The sequence below is a fragment of the Rhipicephalus sanguineus genome, chromosome 4 (genome assembly GCF_013339695.2).
Source record: "Rhipicephalus sanguineus isolate Rsan-2018 chromosome 4, BIME_Rsan_1.4, whole genome shotgun sequence".
In the NCBI taxonomy this organism is placed as follows: domain Eukaryota; kingdom Metazoa; phylum Arthropoda; class Arachnida; order Ixodida; family Ixodidae; genus Rhipicephalus; species Rhipicephalus sanguineus.
This window is the reverse complement of record NC_051179.1, coordinates 177,170,596-177,188,430: the sequence shown is the minus strand read 5'-3', so window position 1 is coordinate 177,188,430 and position 17,835 is coordinate 177,170,596. Positions and strand designations below refer to the sequence as shown.

Here is a 17,835-nt window from a genome sequence, read left to right as displayed (position 1 = left end):
GTTACAGTTTTGGTGGACGTGCGGGGTACGTAACACTGGACGACCGAGCTCTACCGCCCCCTCGACGCAGTAAACGGTTGGCCGGGCTACCACCGGGAGACGTTACCATGAATGACGCGGACAGACGTGATGATGGCCATGAAAGAACCGCACAAGAGACTGCTCGCCCAAGACAGGCGGGCTGCACTCCTTATCGGGAGCCGCGCACATTCTCGGGAAGAGAGGATGAGGACGTCGACGACTGGTTGCGGCACTATAAGAGGGTGAGCCGCCTTAATGAATGGAGCGCCTCTGCACAACTGTCGCATGTTGTCCTGTACCTTGCCGGAACTGCACTTCTGTGGTTTGACAACAATGAGGATGTACTGACAACTTGGGAGAACTTCGTCGACGAAATAAAGAAGTGCTTCGGTGATTCGCTCTCGAAAAAGAAAAAGGCCGAGCAGACACTTTCACGGCGAGCACAGCTACCTGGAGAGACGTGCACGACCTACATAGAAGAGATACTGAAGCTATGTGGAATAGTGAATCCGAACATGTCAGATGAGGACAAGGTGGGACATTTGCTCCAGGGAATCGCCGAAGATGTTTATAATTTTCTTATCTCTAAGGAAGATGTCACGACGCCATCCGACTTGAGGCGTCACTGCCGTGCCTTTGAAGCTCTCAAAACACGGCGGGTACTTCCGAAGTTCGGCCGACTGGACAACGTCACGACTGTAGCAAGCGTAGACATCTCTTCCTCTGACAACCTCGCCGCTATGATACGGCGTGTTGTCAGAGACGAACTGGCTCACTTTCAAGGTGGAGATGCCAAACGCGTGTGTCACCAATGTGCATTGGATGAGCGCTATCTGGAAGTACCGGTCTCCTGGTCGCGACCTGCATACACCAACCGCGATGACGTCCATATGGAGAGCACCATGACACAGCCTCAAGTGACGACTTTTACGCGTCGACAGGACGTGCCGCCTCGGCGAGTGTCTTCCGACTACGTAATGCCCAGGAGACCTGTGTCCTACAACAACGAGAACCACCGTAACCCACCTGTCTGCTTCAATTGTGGTGTTCAGGGACACATCTCCAGGTACTGCAGACGTCGTCCGCAACGCACTGCAAGAGATCGTCCGTATCCGCTTCGCATGCAAGACGCCGCACCCTGGCAACCATCTGGCCCCGCTACCCCTTTTCGTCTGCCACCTCGAGAATACATGCCCAGGAATGCGTCTCCGGTGTCTGACCGCAGCCTGACTCCGCCACCAACCCGGACGCGTCGATCGCCATCACCGCGCCGCCCGCCTACACCACCCCAGCTGGGAAACTAGCTGGTGCGACCGATGGAGGTGAGGTCGCAGGACGGTCATCTTCGCAAATTCCTCCGCCTGTCGTCATGTCAAAGAACAAAGTGTGTGTTTGTATTGAGGGTGTTAGTACTGTTGCCTTAGTAGATACTGGTGCTTCCGTGTCTGTGATGTCCCTTTCTTTCAAGAATCGCCTAGGACAGAAAGTGATGTTTGCCTGGGACGGGAAGTCCACATTTCGTGGAGTTGGCGGCGAACTGTTGCGACCTGTTGGAGTATGTTCAGTTTTGGTTACCGTGGGTGAACAGGAGTTTCGAACTGAATTCACCGTGCTAGCACGCGCTACTCATGACGTGATTCTTGGAATCGACTTTTTGCGAGACTGTGGAGCGACATTAGACTGCAGAGCTGGTGAAATTTCCCTGCGAACTGATCTACTACCACATGCTTGTGACGAAATGCCATCTGATCGAGTTGAGGTATTTTCCGTGTCCAGTGATGTGCTTTTGCCTGCGCGAACAGCAAAGTTTGTTCCAGTTACTTCATCTCGCCCGCGTGAAGGTTTGTCCTGTGGACTGATTGAGCCGGACTACTCTAACACGCTAAAGAAAAGCCTTGTAGTCCCTCGTTCACTTGTCCAACTCGTAGGCGGTTCTACTCACGTGTGGACGGTGAACGTGTCCTCCGAGTCCGTTATTTTACCTGCTGGGTTGAAGTTAGCGTACTTTGAAGAAGATACCGCTGTGGGTATTCGTGCAGTTGCTGTCACTACCGACAAAACTGAAACTTCCCCACTCTCTGACCACTCGTCAAAGTTCAACGGCATGATCAACAAGTCGCTCCCCTCGTCCGACCAACGCGCACTCCACGAGCTTCTTGTGCGCTATGCCTCAGTCTTTGACTTTGCACAACCTGAGCGTCTGCCTTCACCACCGCAGTCCCGCGTGCACCACTGCATCAATACTGGGGCCGCAGCCCCCATTCGACAGAAGCCGTACCGCGTCTCTCCCACCGAGAGGAAGGTGATCGACGACCAAGTTAAGGAGATGCTACAGAAAGGTGTCATCCAAGAGTCCTGTAGTCCTTGGGCAGCTCCCGTTATACTGGTCAAGAAAAAGGATGATTCGTGGCGATTCTGCGTCGACTATAGACGCCTAAACGCAGTAACGAAAAAGGATGTCTATCCGCTCCCACGAATAGACGATGCCATAGACTGCCTACATTCCGCTTCATACTTTTCATCTGTCGACTTGCGCTCAGGCTACTGGCAAATACCTATGAACCCACAAGACAAAGAGAAGACCGCTTTCATTACGCCGGATGGCCTCTTTGAGTTTAATGTAATGCCCTTTGGCTTGTGTAATGCTCCGGCAACCTTCGAGCGATTCATGGACACGATCCTTCGCGGCCTCCGATGGGAAATATGCATGTGCTACCTTGACGACGTGGTCATTTACGGCAAGACATTCTACGAGCACAACCAACGGCTTGAAGTTATTCTCGACTGCATCCGCCGTGCGGGACTGATCCTTAACTCGAAAAAGTGTCACTTTGGTGAGCGTCAAACGCTTGTCCTTGGTTTTCTTGTCGACAAGGAAGGTATCCGTCCCGACCCTCAGAAGCTTGCCGCCGTCCGAGACTTCGAGCAACCGAAGACAGTGAAACACCTCCGCAGCTTCCTTGGGCTGTGCTCGTATTTCCGACGTTTCATCGAGGACTTTGCACGTCTAGCTCATCCACTCACGTCTCTGCTTCACAAGGACACACCCTTCGCATGGACTGCTGAGTGCGAGTCTGCGTTCAGTGAGCTAAAGTTTTTACTTACCTCTGCTCCAATTTTACGCCATTTTGATCCTGAGGCACCAACTGAGCTTCACACCGATGCTAGTGGTGTGGGCATTGGAGCGGTACTTGTACAGATACATAGCGGACGCCAACAAGTCATCGCCTATGCAAGCCGTACACTCACAAAGGCAGAACGGAACTATACCGTCACCGAAATGGAATGCCTCGCGGTAGTGTTCGCCATTCAGAAGTTTCGACCATACCTTTACGGCCGTCCCTTCAGGATAGTCACCGACCACCATTCACTTTGCTGGTTGGTTGGACTACGCGACCCCACCAGCCGGTTAGCTCGCTGGTCATTACGGCTGCAAGAATACGACTTTTCCGTCACATACAAGAGTGGTCGCTGTCACACCGATGCTGACTGTTTATCTCGACTTCCGTCAGCAAGCACCCGAGATGGGGAGGATGACTTGGACGAATATCTTTTCGGAATATCCACGGAGTTTCCCGATGCCGCCGCCTTCAAGCGTGAACAGGAGCAAGACCCTTCCGTAAGGATTCTTCTTGATGCCGCTCGGTCAGCAGCACGGAGTTCACCTTTCACCATATCCGCAGGTTTATTGTACAAGAAGAACTATTCCGCTGAAGGTGCTCCACTCCTCCTCGTCGTGCCCCAGAATCTTAGACCCGAGATCCTTCGCGCCATGCACGATGACATTACATCAGGTCACCTAGGCTTCGCTCGGACGCTGCACCGTGTGCGTCAGCGTTTCTACTGGCCCAAGCTCTGGAAGACAACAAAACAGTACGTTGCCAGCTGTGCTATTTGCCAACGTCACAAACAACCAACAACGCCTCAGGCGGGTGCCTTGCAGCCAGTTAAGCCACCAACCCTTCCCTTTGAAAAGATCGGCGTCGATTTGCTTGGCCCCTTCCCTAAGTCATCTGCTGGGTGTCGATGGATTATAGTGTGTGTGGACTACCTGACGCGATATACTGAGACGGCGGCGCTCACTTCCGCTACAGCAGCTGACGTTTCATTCTTCCTGCTGCACTCTGTCATTCTTCGTCACGGTGCTCCGCGTGTTGTGATTAGTGACCGAGGACGACAGTTTACAGCGGATGTCGTTGAAGAACTGTTACGCCTTTGTGGATCGGACTATCGGCATTCGTCACCTTACCACCCTCAAACAAACGGCCTGACTGAGCGCACGAATCGCACCTTGACCAACATGCTTGCCATGTATGTGTCCAATGACCACAAAAATTGGGACTCTGTTTTGCCATTTGTTACGTACGCATACAACACGGCGAAGCACGAAGTCACCGGGTATGCGCCTTTCTTCTTGCTCTACGCTCGCCATCCCCAAAGCTTTATCGACACGATACTTCCCTGGTCTCCACATGAAGACTTCTCAGTAGCCCGGACTTTATGTCGTGCTGAAGAAGCTCGTCGACTGGCTCGCCTCAGGACTATTTCGTCACAAGATCGAGCCAAAGCTCGTTATGACGCTCGACACACGCCTGTCACATTTGCTCGTGGAGACTTTGTTTTGCTCTGGACGCCTGTGCGGAAAAAAGGATTGTGCACGAAGTTTTTGTCCAGGTATACCGGACCATACGTCATATTGAAACGTTTGAGTGACGTCACGTTCGTCATCGCCAAAGTGTCCTCTGACAACCGGCGGTCACGTAGAACCCAAGCTGTACATGTTGCCCGCCTAAAGCATTACCACCATCGGGCTACGTAACTCGCTCGGAGAGCTTCGTCTGCACCCCGGGAAATTGTCACGCTGCATGAGTTCGCTGGAGCCAAGAAGAAGAGGAAGGAGAAGGGCGCACGAGCAGCGAGCCGTTGTGGGGCTGACCGTCCTGTCCCTTGCGCTGCACCAAACATCTCTCATTATTTTCAGCCTGTAAATAAATCCATACCATCGTTACATCGTTACAATACCAATAACAATAATGACATTTCATTGTCACAGATTGGCGCTGCCAAAGCAAAATAAGCGCTTGAATGGCACAGCTTGGCAGTTAAAGGAATCATCGCACCATACACCGAATCCACGGAAGTTCAGTGTCACAGGAAGAAGTGCCACTATTAAGCTGCAGCTTCTTTGCCACTCGAGCCTTTTTCGATGCTTTTCGTTGGCAGTATTTATGCGCTTCATCTTCCGATATGTACATACTCATCATCACTGCTTGGGTTTGGAGGTCACGGGATGGAATCATGGCCGCCTCGGCTGCATTTTCGTTCGAGGCGAAAATGTTTCAGGCCCGTGTACCTAGTTTTAGGTGCACGTTAAAGAACCCCAGGTGGTCGAAACTTTCGGAGCCCTCTACTACAGCGTCCCTCATAATCATATCGTGGTTTTGGGACGTTAAACCCTATAGTAATTATTATTAAGCTTGGGCTTGAGTTGTGGGGCTCATACTCGACACAGTAAAGAAGTGTCTTGCGCGTCCTAAACTTTGCCTTACAAGTGGTGGAGAGTGCTGGCCGGTTCTTGAATCCTGTTTGTAGCCTCTGTTTGTAGCTTTGTGAGCACATAAGGCGCTAACGTAAAGCTTGATTGGGTTTACTACTTCGTACTGTTCTTTCGTGTGTGTATTACTTTGTACTGCGGTTTTGTTTTCCTGCCACCACGTGGCTTAGGTGTGCGTGTAGACTGACCACGTGCATGCACAGGTACTTTGAGGTGTAGCGTATTCATTGATTTTTGTAGTTTCTTTTGCCTTAGAGCAGTGTATTTAGTACGCCGTGGTTATTTGATGTGACAGTTTTCTAACACGTGGACATCGGTGAACTGATGTAGACATGGTCAAAAAAACCGTAACGTGTTCAGGGTGCGGGGTAGGTTGGAAGATGGAAGTTTGTGCGGATGAGAAAGCAGACAAAGCTGACGCCAAGTGTAGATATTGCGAGTTCGAGGAGAACATAGAAAACATGATGGCGGTCCACAGTGGGTTCATGACGAGAATCGCAGAGCTGGAGAATGCGTTGGCGACAGAGCGAGAGAAGACGAAAGCCATGGGAGAAAGACTTAGGACAACCGAGGAGGGCCTATCGAAGGTCGTCAAAGTGAACAAAGAAGACGCAGTTGATGGCGGAAGCATTAGGGCGACGACCCCACGCGGGGGAGAGGCGAAACGAGCATCAGGCATGAAAAAGGCAGATACAGTGGTCACAGGGTCCAGCTTCAGGGAGGTAGTTTTGAGGGAGGGAGGGGACAAAGCGGCAGTCGCGACTCACAGTAGTCACCAGGTCAACAGCCAGGTGCAGGTTTCAAAAGAAATGTCTCAGCAGGTTGTTATTGCCGCCGACTCGAATTTTAGTTCTATGCACAGAGGCAATCAAGGAGAGGGTGAAAGGCGATAAAAGAGTTTCGATAGGGACGTTGCCAGGACACACTGGGGTCAGTCATGAGGCAAGCTAGTCAAAAACTCGCAACTAAAGCACAGAGACGTCCCCTCGTGGTGATTCCGAGAGGACTAAATGCCGTTTTGAACAAAGAATAGTCAGGACTAACGACGACCTTGGTGAAAGGGGTCGATGAGATGCGCGCCGTGCACTCCTCCCCCTCCACCACAGGTGCAGATTGTATTATGTACAGTACCAGAAGTACCAGTGCGCAACCGCAACTTGCAAAGAGCGGTTGTCGACGCAAACAAAGAGATATTGCCAATTAGTCGAGAGAAGGGTTTCGAGGTAGTGGAAATAAACAGGGAGGTGCACAGGTGGGGTGGTTTCCAAAGAGACAGAATCCACTTCGATAAGAGGCTTGGTCGTGAGGTGGGCTGGCGACTGGCAGGACGCGCAGTAGCTTTTTTGGGGGGCACGCGGGCCCTTCGGAGTCCGGGGTAGCTAGTAACAAAAAAATTCCACAGATATCACGCGTTGTGAGAATCAGTTTCATGCGATGCAGTCAGGGAGTACTTCTATGCTGTACCAACCCACTGCCAGTGTCGGTTTTCCTTAACGCTCTCGCATTTAGATTACCAGTGTCTGTTCTCGCCGTTCCTGGGTAGATATAAACAGTAATCACCTGTGGCCCATACCCGTACACCGTGGCCCGTGGTAAACGGGTATGTGCCACACGTGTCTGGAGGAAAGGGTTTGACGACGTACGCGACAGCATTTTCACGTTATTCATGTAATGACCCGACAGTCATATTTGTCAGATCCTCTTACACCCCCCCCCCCCCCCAATGCCAATTTTGGTCTATACCAAGTTAAGCAGGCGATCATGAGAGCACCCAGACGTAAGCGACTAGATAGACACGTAGATAGCAACGCTCAAAGTGCCAAAGGTTTGCTAAGAAATGCCTCGCATTTAAAACAACCAGGAGGACTCTGACAGGTAGTATTGGTAAAACCAGAAAAAAGGTAAAAGGAAAAAAAGGGAGAAGGCGCGTGTTGCACTTAGTTACATTAACATGCAGGGTGGCAGAAAAAAGGCATAATTGTTAGAGATTGAGGAGCAGCTACAAAAAGAACAGATACGCATTTATGCGGTTACAGAAACACACCTTGGAGTTTTGGAAGAGTCACCAAATATTGACAGTTACGTTTGGGGAGGGTGCAACAGGATCATATCATAAAGGAAAGGTGGGCGTATAGGAATGCTAGTTCACAGCGGAGCCAAATGGGTTAGAGTGAAACAGACGTGTTCAGAGCACCTCTGGGTTTTGGGCACAGTTGGTGGAAAGAAAACGTGGATAGGGGTAGACTACTTGTGGAAGGGGAATAACAGCAGAGAAAAGAATCAGGAGATAGTGGATTGCATGAGTGCGGATATTAAGGAATTTGGTAATGGGGCCAAAATCATCTTTCTAGGGGACATGAATGCTTACATACATGACCTTGACGGATATTCAAACACTGATGGGAAGACCCCGATGGGCAGATCCCGTGGGAAGTCAGAAACAAGCAATCAAGTACTGATTATTGTCTCATGACTGAAGGAACTTATCACAAGTTGAGAGAAATGAAAATAGACGACGAAGAGAATAGAAGCTTGGGTAGTCATCATAAACGAATAACATTGCAAATGGGATATAAACTGGAAATGAGAGCATAGAATCAAAGTCTGGCACCTCGTATTTAAATTACAAACAAATAAAAAATATAGCAGCAAGAGTCGAGGAAGAAGTAGGCAAAATACCAGGCAAGGACTGGGAGTATAGTGAGCAATTACATATAATGACGAAAGAAATAGGGAAACAGAAGAAAACTATTAGCTGGAAGGGAAAGAGGAAGCCAAAAAGTTGGTGGAACAAAGGAATCCGGGAAACGATCGAGAGGTGACGTGAAGTATCACGGGAGCATAGAAAGGCAAGAAAAAGGAGAAGCCACCGCAGGACAAAGTCAACGAAATATGGGAAACATATTTAGAGAAAAAGTCCATTGTACATAAATTTGTCGAGGCAAAAATTAAAGGTGAAAGTGAACGCTGGGTGACAGAGATTCACGAAAAAAAGAAGGTTGCGCCTAGGATATTTTGCAGCCACGTAAAGGCGCTAGGTAGGAAGTCTTTCACTATGCAACAACACATTGTAGATGAAGGAGGAAATCAATTGGAAGGGTACGAAGCGCTAGGTTACATCCGAAAGGTAACAACTGATTCGTCTGAAAAGAGCGTGCAGGGGATTTCCCCGGTGAGTAAAAGTGTGGCGGAGAGAGCAACCGAGGAAGAGCTAGTACTTGAGAATTTCAACTGGAAAAAGGCCGAAGGAAAAATTCCAAGGCGCACTGCCCCGGGTTTAGATGGGGTTCCCGTTAGCCGCATTAACGAACTAGGACATAACACTAAAGAAACACTGCTGAAAGCCGTAGAAAAATGCTTACAGGAAAGGCAAATACCGGACAGTTGGTGAAAAAGCAGAATAAACTTAATCTATAAAGGCAAGGAAGAAAAGGATAAGATTTGCTCGTATAGACCACTAACCATTACATCGGTACTATACAGGTTGGTGATGCGCGCAGTAATAATATAAATAGACGCGTGGGCAGAACACAATATTTTGGGAGAACTTCAGAATGAATTTCGAGTCGACAGGCAGTTAGATGATAACCTGTTTGTTCTGACTCAGTGTATAGAAATATCTAAAATAGAAAATAGGCCCTTGTACGTGGCTTTTCTAGACATCACTGGGTCGTACGGCAACGTTAATCAGGAAATTTTGTGGGATATATATTGAAAGAAATGGGCATAGGCGACGACTGCGTGCAGCTTTTGAGGGAGATATACCGAGAAAATGCACTTTGCATAGAATGGAAAGGAATATGTAGCAACGAGAACGTTCATGTAAGCAAAGGGCTGAAACAGGGATGTCCTTTGTCCCCGCTGTTATTCATGCTGTACATGGTGAGTATGGAAAAAAGCGCTAGAAATAGCAACATCGGTTTTAGTCTGTCACACAAACACGGCGGCGTGATGATTGGGCAGAAGCTTCCAGGTTTATTTTATGCGGACGATATTGTCTTATTCGCGGACAGTCGAGATGATATACAGCGGCTGGCAGGTGTATGCGGAAGGGAAGGTGAAGCTGTTGGGACTAGGATTTAGTGTAACGAAATGTGGATTGATGGTATTCAATGACCTTGTGATCAGGCGGTGTCAATACATGACCAAGAAATACCAAGGGTAAGCGAATACAAGTACCTCGGAGTGTGGGTAAATGAGAGTGATAGATACATGGAGGTACAGAAAAAAGCCTCGGTAGCAAAAGGAAACAGAAATCCCGCAATTATGAAGCACAGAGCGTTGTGGGGATACAATAGGTACGAGGTGCTTCGAGGTCTGTGGAAAGGTGTAATGGTTCCGAGGCTTACTTCTAGGAACTCGGTGGCGTGCATGGGGAGAGAGGTGCAATCAGGAATGGATGCAAATCAAAGGACTGTTGGACGCCTCGCGTTGGGAGATCGCGGGAAGGCCACAAATTAGGCTGTAAAGGGCGAAATGGGATGGACAAGTTTTGAGGCGAGGGAAGCTCAGAGCAAAATAAGGTTCGAAGAAAGGCTAAGGAATATGAAGGAGAGTAGATGGGCAGAGAAGGTGTTCCGTTATTTGTATGGGAAGAGCGTGGACACACAGTGGAGAAAAAGAACTAGGAGGCTCACTAGTAAATATATGGCTGGTAGTGTAAGCGATATGGCGACAAAGAGCGTTAAGCGAAAAGTCAGAGAGGCGGAGAGGACTTACTGGACGGCAACCATGGAGAAAAAAGCGGCTCTCAGTAACTACCGAAAGGGCAAAAATGAAATAAGGAGAGAGGCATTTTACGATAACTCAAGGGGAAGAGTTTACTGTTTGAAGCGAGGTAGGGTTGCCTTAGAACGCGTATAGTTATAAAGCAAGATTCACTAAAGAAGAACAATGCACATGCTGTGGGGAAGATAAGGAAAGGGCGGAGCATGTTCTGATTGAATGTGGAGATATCCACCCAGGTGTACGTTTGGGCACGAGCCTACATGAAGCCTTGCGTTTTAGGGACAACAGTGGAAAGCTGAACACACCCGCGATTGAAGCAAGAGATGGTTAGAGTATTGGTGGCTGATAATAAGAGAGAAAGGGCAAAAATAAATATTGGAAAAAAATAAAGACATTCTGCCGTAAAGGGCAGAGAACTGGGCTGATAATTTAATCGATAATAGGTTTAATCGAAGTAGAGGCAACAGGCCAACATTTAAAAAAGAAAGGAAAAAAGTTTTTTTTATTTGTCGAGCCTGGTGGCACGCTTGTCACCACACCGTTATAAAGGGGACGCTCATAGCATGCATCCATCTAGGCTTTCAAGGCAGCCGCTCAAACGGCGTGTTTTTGGTGCACTACAAGGTTTCCGTCGCGGAGACTCGCTCTGGTGGCTTCAAGGACACATTGCAGCGCTGTTTCATATTATGGTCTTGCATCGCATACAGGCAGGGAACTTGTACCTGCGCGTAGCGGCCATAAATGTCTGTTCGGTGGCGGCAGTGTTCCATTCCTTTCGATCGTGGCGAAATCGGCGTGCAGCCCCACACTGCACACCGAATTAGCAGACACTGTTTGGCCACGCCTTTTTGACGCTTTTTATTTTCGTCGAGGCTGTAGCCAACGTCAGCGGAAGAACCGGGACCAGCACTGCCAGTACGCAGCCGCGTACCGTCGGAGGCGGGCGTGCATCACGCCTCTTCAGCGAGAAGCGTACTGACGCGCGCAACCTACGCGGTGATGCTTTTTCGTGACGATGTATTCACGCGTTGAAAAAAATACTTAGGGTAAATTCTTCAGAATATATATGACCGAGTTAAAAGTTACTTTCGGGTACGTTACCGTGTAGCACCGACGCTCGCCGTAGGAAATACCGCCTTAGAACGGAAAAAAAATCGCCAGGCCTGCGCGGAAAGCGCAGCAGAGTCACAGTGAAAGTTGGAAGAGTGGCATTTCTAGAGCCCGTTATAAACTCTCTTGGGGCTACTAATACAAGCACACTAGCGACGTACCCACTTCGCCCCAAATCATAATTCTTATGAAGTTCGGAAGCACCCACTACGCCATTATTCGTCATTCTGCGGAGAAGCGAGGTACCATCATCAAGGCATTATGTGCACTTTGTTGATGTGACGGCTGATGACGATGAATATTTATGGCTGAGCCATTCGTTATGGGCTGGAAGCTTTAAACGACCCACTAGTTAGGTATTTCGCATTGTGTGACGCCCGGTCGTTATTTCACTCTCCCACCACGCTATATAACATACGTTAACGTGAGAAAGAGAGAGAGGGAAAGAACTTTATTCAGACCCTGAGAAAATGAATCATGAGGGCCTGTGAGCTTTTTGGCAACCAATAGAAGTGCACTTGCGAGGAACCCACTACGCTATAAATCATCATAATTTTCGTGAAGTAGGGAAGCAGCCACTATACTATTTTTCGTCATTCTGCGGAGAGCCATGGTACCCGCTAAACACCTGTAAGGCATTACGTGCACTTTATTGATACTGGGCCTGGTGACGATGAAGAATCATGGCAGAGCCCTTTGAATTGGGTTGGAAGCATTCAACAAAACGACTCGTTGCGCAATTCGCATTGTGTGACGCCTGGTTAAAGAATTCGCGTTGTGTGACGTCGGTTTGGTATTTTACTTTTCTTCTACGCTAGATTACATATGTTAATGTGGTTCTTTCTCGACGTGAAGTCTGTATAGGGCCTTTTTGCAAAGCAGTTTCATGCACCGGCATGGCTCTGAGGTAGAATACTGGGCTCCCACTCAGAGGGCCCAGGTTCGAACCCCGTTACAACCTAAACATTTTTTTCTTATTTCGTCTTTCTTTTCTTATTTCGCGCGATAGCGGTTACGGACACCGGCGGCGGCTGAGGCGGCGGACAACTACGGCGCTAAAAGACGGCCCTTGTTGTCATATCATAACAGCTTTCGCTGTAAAAATTCGGCAGAACCCAAGCGTTGTGGGAATCGGTTTCATGCGAAGCAGTCAGCGAGTACATCTATGCTGTATTTTATGGCTTTGAGCCAAACGTTACGAGGTGGATCGACGTGTCTTTGTAAGTGTAGTAGCTGTGTGCACATCGTAGGCTTACCAAGCACGTCGACAACACTGGCTTTTAAAGAGTAACTAATGGTGCTACGTAACGTGAGCCCTCACGTTAGTACATACGTCAGTATTATTGAAACTAAGTGCACCTTATGGTGCAATCATGGAAATATCATACCCAACTTTCCTTAATGTATTCCTCCGGGATCGAGCAATGTTTAAATATACCCCCCCGCTTGCACCCTGAACCATAGGGATACAAATGCAATGTTTATTAGACTGCTATAAAACCGGAGCCAACACAGAAACCAACAGCCAACACTGCTGGGATCCTAATTTTTATTATTTCCATTCGTCGGGTGAAAGCTGCCGGCGTCGGTTTTTCTTAACGCTCTCGCATTTAAATTACCAATGTATGTTCTCTCCGTTCCTGGGTAGATATAAACTGTCCATCACCTGTGGCGCATACCCGTACACCGCGGCCCGTGGTAAACGGGTAGCGAGTTTGTAATATGCAGAGCGCTCAACGCATGGCCACGGCAGCGGCGCGCTATTGGCTGCAGCGCACACAGGGACGCCGCTGCGGAGTTCCGCCTAGCAACGGCCGCGCCGCGCTCTCCTACTCGGGGTGCCTTCCGCGGGAATTTTAAACGGTGAACGCGGCCGCTGGGCCCCGTAGAATTTTCGTCGCCGCTTGTGAAGGGCTACTGCTCTCGCGTTGACCGAATACGCCGTCGTCGCCGTATGGTTCGACTGTGCTTTGTGCATTTTGTTTTGTTATAACGGTGAACACGTTCGCCCATGAACATTTGTGTTGTCGCCACTGTCTTTTGTGCCTTGGCGCTGCAGCAAGACGCGATCGGCCGTTGTGTTCCACTGTGCGTTTCTTTTTTTCTTTTTTTAACAGTGAACACGCTCGCCCTTGAATATCTGTGCTGTCTGCTGTGTCTTTTGAGCCCTCGCGTTGTCGCAATACATAGTCGTTGTTGTGTTGGACTGATTGATTTTGTTTATTTTTTTAACGCTTAACACGCCTTCACGTGAATATATGTGTTGTCGCCAGTGTTTTTGTGATCTCGCGTTTGTCGCAAGACGTGATCACCGTGGTTCACAAACCATCGTGGGTTGTAGACTTCGTGAAGTCAACATCAAGGTGTGAAAGGTAATACAAAAATGGTGTTTCATAACTTCAAAAATAACTTGCGGAATCTTCTGTGGTAATTTAACTTCATGCTTTGGGGATAATGTCCAATGATCAGCCGTTCTCAATTAGGTCGTATTATGTGCACTTGGCCCCCCTTATACGTGGCGTGCGGTTGGCGAAACAAAATCGAAAAAGTGCCGCAGCCACAATAAGTAATTGTGTTCTAGTTATATTCATATGTTATGGCGTAGGTACCATAGGATGGGAAAAAAATGAGAGCAATCAGAGCGCAATGTGAACCAGATCTACATTATGGTTGGATCTCACGAAAGTATTCCAAACCTGCACATTTCACTTAGGTCACCAACTTAAACCTCACTTAGGTCACCAACTTAAACCTAGGAGAAATATCATACAATTACATCCGATACTTCCTAACGAATAGGAAGGTTACCTTCAACATGGGGGAACTCGAGTCTGAGGTGAGGGCATGGACAGTTTAGTTACACCTCAGGGCTCCATGACATTGCTCATGCTCTTAATCTCATTATGACAGGATTGTCAGAAAAAACGTGAAGACATCGAAGGAATCAATCGCTCCGTATACACGGATGATGTTGCCATATGGATCTCGCAAGGCAGTGATGGGTAAATAGAACAGAAGTTACAGGAAGTCGTAGATAAAGTGGAAGTCTACCTCACAGGCACTAGGCTTGAATTTTCACCAGAGAAATCAGAACTTTACAGGCCCATACTTAACAGGAGGTGGCCCAAGAGACAGATGAAGGAGAGAGAGTGCGAGGAGATACAGACTTGCACGAAAAGGTCCCCATCATTGAACAGTGAGGGTCCTTGTACTCAACATTGAGTCCGAAGCGAACTAACAGCAATACCTTATAAAAATAGTGGCTAAGGTCACTAAGGCAACTGGCTGATCAGGAAAATCACAAACAAGTATATCACGGAATGAAGGAGGCTAGCATTCTTAGTCTTAAATGGAACAAGACAGAAAAGGACAAAATCAATATTTTCGTAAGGAAAGCTTTTAAGCAGGGCCCTAGGCTTGCCCGAAAGCACCAGCATAGAGAGATTAACGCACCTGGGCATGCATAACACCTTAGAAGGATTGACTGAAGCTCAGTTGGAAAGAATTGACAGCACCGCGACTGACAGAATATAGATAAATTACAAAGAATAACCGCAAGGACCCAAGTTGGCATCGGGCCAGAGATTGGGGAGCCAGATTGACATGGCAAATTTAAAAAAGAAATACAAACCAAAATTCAATTAGGGCAGTAGAACGAGCACAGCTAATTACGACCTAATTGAGACGGCTCAAGTGCACACATAAGACGACCTCATTGAGACGGCTCATCATTGGACATTATCCCCAAAGCATGAATTTAAATCACCACAGAAGATGCCGCAAGTTAATTTGAAGTTATGAAACACCATTTTTGTATTACCTTTCACACCTTGCTGTTGACTTCACGAAAGTCTACAACCCACGATGTGTTTGTCTTCAAGCCGTAATCTTTTACACAGCTGCAGGCGTCTTGTTCATCAGTGATGCTCGCCCGAACCACGTCGCGAGTTTTGTAATATGCAGAGCGCTCCAACGCATGGCAACGGCAGCGGCACGTCAACGTCAGGCGATGAACTGTCATTGTCTTCAACGCATTCGATCGCGCGGCGCGCCGGCGTCTCACATGCGCTGCTTTCCGTGGTCATAGCCGTACAACGACCGGCGTTGCAGGGCTGCGAAATGCGTTGGCAAGATCAGCCGCGAAAAAAAAAATACGAAGAAAACACAAGGCACACTCGAAACCACGGTGATCACGTCTTGCGACAACGCGAGATCACAAAAAACACTGGCGACAACACATATATTCACGTGAAGGCGTGTTCAGCGTTAAAAAAAAAAAACAAAAGCAATCAGTCCAACACAACACGATTATGTCTTGCGACAACGCGATGGCTCAAAAGACCACAGCAGACAGCACAGATATCAAGGGCGAGCGTGGTCACTGTTAAAAAAAGAAAAAAGAACGCACAGTGGAACACAACGGCGATCGCGTCTTGCTGCAGCGCCAAGGCACAAAAGACAGTGGCGACAACACAAATGTTCATGGGCGAACGTGTTCACCGTTATAACAAAACAAATGCACAAAGCACAGTCGAACCATACGGCGGACGACGGCGTATTCGGTCAACGCGAGAGAGCAGTAGCACTTCACAAGCGGCGACCGAAATTCTACGGGGCCCAGCGGCCGCGTTCACCGTTTAAAATTCCCGCGGAAGGCACCCGAGAAGGATGAGCGCGGCGCGGCGTTTGCTAGGCGGAACTCGCAGCGGCGTCCCCTGTGTGCGCGCAGCCAATAGCGCGCCGCTGCCGTTGCCATGCGTTGAGCGCTCTGCATATTACAAACTCGCAAACGGGTATGTGCCACATGTGTCTGGAGGAAAGGGTTTGACGACGTACGCGACAGGATTTTCAGGTTATTCATGTCATTACCCGACAGTCATATTCGTGAAATCCTATTGCCCTGCCATTACAATTTTGGTCTACGCCAAGTTAAGGAGGCGACTATGAGAGCACCGAGACGTCGGCGACTGGATAGATAGATAGATAGATAGATAGATAGATAGATAGATAGATAGATAGATAGATAGATAGATAGATAGATAGATAGATAGATAGATAGATAGATAGATAGATAGATAGATAGATAGCGCAAGGACACGTGTACTTAGGTTTACGGGCACGATGAAGAACCACATGTGGTAGTTCTTTTCATGCAAAATGTCTAAGGGCCCTCACACGCCGCAAAGTGCCAAGCGATTGTTTAACGTATTTTCCCAGCCGTGCTGTACAACAGCTCCTTTCACTTGAACGAAAGTCAAACAAGGGTCTTCTGCGGCTGATTCATCTACGAACTATTGGAACCTTTTAGCACCTTAGTGAAAACCAGTACTCTTCAAATATTTCATAATTTATTAACTAACAACTCGATGCAGGCTGTAAACATTTTATTTTCAAAGCAGAAACGGAAGAAGGCATACATACAGGTGCCGAAATGCAAATTAATATGCATGATTACATGCTCACAAAATATATCACAAACAGTGAAGAATTTAGCAGCACAAACAACCATCATCATAACCACAAACAACCATATCATAAATAAATCACTGATGGACTACCTGGAGGATAGTAACCTGCTTTACCCCAACCAACACCGTTTTTGAAGGAAGCTTTCGACCACTACACAACTTTTGGAAATTACTCACGACTTTGCCGCAGCTATTAATTCTAGACAACAGGTAGATGCGATATTTATTGATTTCGCTAAGGCATTCGACCGCGTCGTGTACTCGTTGACCATACAAAAACTTGAATCACTTGGCGTTAACTCGAAAATAGACTCTTGGATTGCTGCTTATCTCTCCAATCGTACCCAGTATGTTTCTTTTAAATGCGAAGCATTTCTTAGCGAACTTCTGCGAGTTTGAGCGTATCTATCTATCTATCTAGCCGCCTACGACTTTGTGCTCTCCTGGCCGTTTCGTTAATCGGATGTATACCAAAATTGGTATGGAATAACATGACCGTATTACGAACATAAATGACAGGTCATAACATGAAAATCATGACATGCATGTCATGAACAGCATGATTTACATTCCACGGCCTTGAGGCTCTTGCGGCCATTCCGTTAGCTTCATAATACCAAAACTGGTATGACGTGACAAGAGTTCATGGCGAACATAATGACAGGTCGTGACGTGCAAATCATGACACGCATGTCATGTGCGGCATGATTTACATGACATGGTCTCGGGGCGCTCGCGGCCGTTTAAATGAATGGATATATACGTAAACTGACTGGTATGACGAGACATTTCGACATGACGAATATAACTGACACGTGGTAACATGAAAATCATGACACGCGTGTCATGCACGTCATGATTTACATGTCACGCTCATGACGAACTCGCGGCGGTTTCGCTAGGTTGATATACACCAAAATTGGTATTACGCGATGTGACTGCATGAAGAACATG

At 48.0% G+C, this 17,835-nt stretch overlaps 1 protein-coding gene across 1 annotated transcript in view; it reads right to left on the bottom strand.

Moving 5' to 3' along the window:
- LOC119391876 (glucose dehydrogenase [FAD, quinone]) overlaps positions 1-17,835 on the bottom strand; it is a 90,934-nt gene that overhangs the window by 62,677 nt on the left and 10,422 nt on the right. The gene's annotated exons all lie outside the window — the stretch shown is intronic.